Source organism: Copadichromis virginalis, linkage group LG13, assembly GCF_057382275.1.
Source record: "Copadichromis virginalis isolate Kocher_CV1m ecotype Utaka linkage group LG13, C_Virginalis_male_GT1.1, whole genome shotgun sequence".
NCBI classification, from domain to species: Eukaryota; Metazoa; Chordata; class Actinopteri; order Cichliformes; family Cichlidae; genus Copadichromis; species Copadichromis virginalis.
In genome coordinates this window covers 21,437,142-21,439,269 of record NC_140630.1, presented here as the reverse complement: position 1 = coordinate 21,439,269, position 2,128 = coordinate 21,437,142, and the positions used below count along the sequence as shown (strand labels likewise).

The 2,128-nt window shown below is 44.1% G+C and overlaps 1 long non-coding RNA gene across 1 annotated transcript; it reads left to right on the top strand.

Moving 5' to 3' along the window:
- Nucleotides 1-1,223: 1,223 nt before the first annotated feature.
- Nucleotides 1,224-1,872, top strand: LOC146695652 (uncharacterized). The gene is made up of 2 exons (XR_014923607.1): nucleotides 1,224-1,607; nucleotides 1,691-1,872. It is a non-coding gene; the product is annotated as an uncharacterized LOC146695652 (long non-coding RNA).
- Nucleotides 1,873-2,128: the final 256 nt, after the last annotated feature.

Below are 2,128 nucleotides of genomic sequence, written 5' to 3'. Positions count from 1 at the left end.
CCCATTCTGATGTTCGTTTTGAACTTCAGCGGATCATCTTGACCATGTCTACATGTCTAAACGTGTTCAATTGCTGCTATATTAATATTTTATACTGATATTTGTGTTAGCATGCAGTTGAACAAAGTGGCTGGTAAGTACTTGTAATGCTGTGTCTCCATCTGGCTTTTGTTTAATTTCCTCTTTCTGTTTTTCTATTTCTTCTGCTGTCACTTTGTGGGTGAGTGCCGTTTAGTTTGTTTATAACATTTTAAAGGGTGATCTTACAAATAAGTAAGTGGTAAATCTTAAAATGATCAATGTTTTACATTAAAGAACACAAAATATTACTATACAGGCCTGCAAAGATGTTGACAAGACAAGAGTTGTCCATAATTATAACCCATGAGAGGAACGTTATCAACATGTTACCATTTTTTAAACAAAGTTTAGCTCATCCAAAGATGTGAGCTGACAGAGTTTAACCAAGAACATTGGTAAATGAGCGAATGCACAGCAACCAGAAGGCAGAAAATAACCATTCCTGAAATGCTCACATATTGTTGGAAATGCCACCTCCGGAGCTTGAAAAGAATGACTCAAACTCAGTGACACAAAGTTTTGAGTGAGTTATCTCTTCAGTTATTGCTGGCTGAGGTCAGAGTGACGTCTAGGCGAAGGTGCGGAGGGAACAATGCAGGTGAAAGGCTGTGCTGTAACTCATTCCCTCAGCTGCCTGAACTCAATGAGAAGGAACATGCACACACCGTTTCCTTCTGTCAGACTCTGCACTCCTGGGACTTTTTCCTCAAGTAAATTAAAAAATACACCCATGAGTGACTCATTTCATTAACAAGAGTTGTTTGTCTTACCATAAAATAACCAAATATCTCCACCTACTCAGTGTTGGGGAGTAGTGGAATACATGTACCAGCTTTACGTATTTAAAATACAAAATATAACTGTATTCCGTTACATTTACCGTTTATAGCCAGAGGTCCCTTCACTAAGGTTCGGCGCCGTGGATCTGTTTTATATACGCGCGGAATAGTTTCTATACGAGATCGCTGCAAAAAGTGCAGCCTTACCTAATGTCCACCCTACTGTTACTCATTTATATTAAGAAATCTAGTTGGTATTGGTTTGGTGAGTAGTCTTCAGTAATAGTAATAAATCACACAGCAATAATACATGCATGTAGTTGTAAAAAGCATGATAATATATTAAGTAATCCAAAGTTGTCGTGGTCTGGGTGGTTTTCCACAGCATCAGCTCCTCCCCACTGGGTGGAGTCTTTGTTGTTCCTCACCTGATGGCAATCGGACCAGCAGTATTTATGACCGGCGCACTCAACTGGTCTTCGCCAGATTATCTGCCAACTTTAGTCAGTTCTCGGCCTCACGTCCGTTCCTTGGTGACTAATCGTGTGTATTAACCGTATCTCTGTTTTTTTCGTCAGCCTCTGAAAACCACCTACCAAGCTCTCCTGGATACCAGTTTGCTGCCACCGGTAATCCCTCTCCGTTTTGGAGCTGCCATTTTCTCCTGCCTGCCTCCCTGCCTTGCATGCAGCACCCACCTGGACCTCTCCTGCCTCCCCCCTCCACGCAACCCCCACCTGCAAGCTTGTAAGACAGCTCAGTGTACTATTTTTTAGATTCACTCGCAACCCTCTGTGGGATTCCCCTGACTGCTCTGTCCTCTGTTTCAGTGCCCGGGCCCGCCACAGTTTTCCCTGCCCAGTACCTGCACCCAGTTATCCCTGCCATCTAGTTTTCACCACAGTATTTTTCTCTCGCCTCAGACATCTAGTTTATGTTCATTGATTCTAGTCTGCACTTTCTGTTAGCCTCTGAGCATTGTAAAAATAAAGTCTCTTTTCGTTACACCTCACCCCTGGCCTCCGGTTTTGAATCTGCGCTTGAGTCCATCCCATGTCCACGGGCCACTGCGCCTGACAGTATAATCTGGCCAGTATATGGACTCAGCGGATCAAATCCGGACTGCCGTCTCGAAACAGGGCGCCATTCTTGGTACTCACGAGGACGCGCTCCAGTTTCTCCTGGCGAAGGTTAACTCACTCACTGACGAGCAAGAGAAGATGCAATCCGCGGTTCAGAACCTTCAGTCAGCCACTGCCCCTGAACCC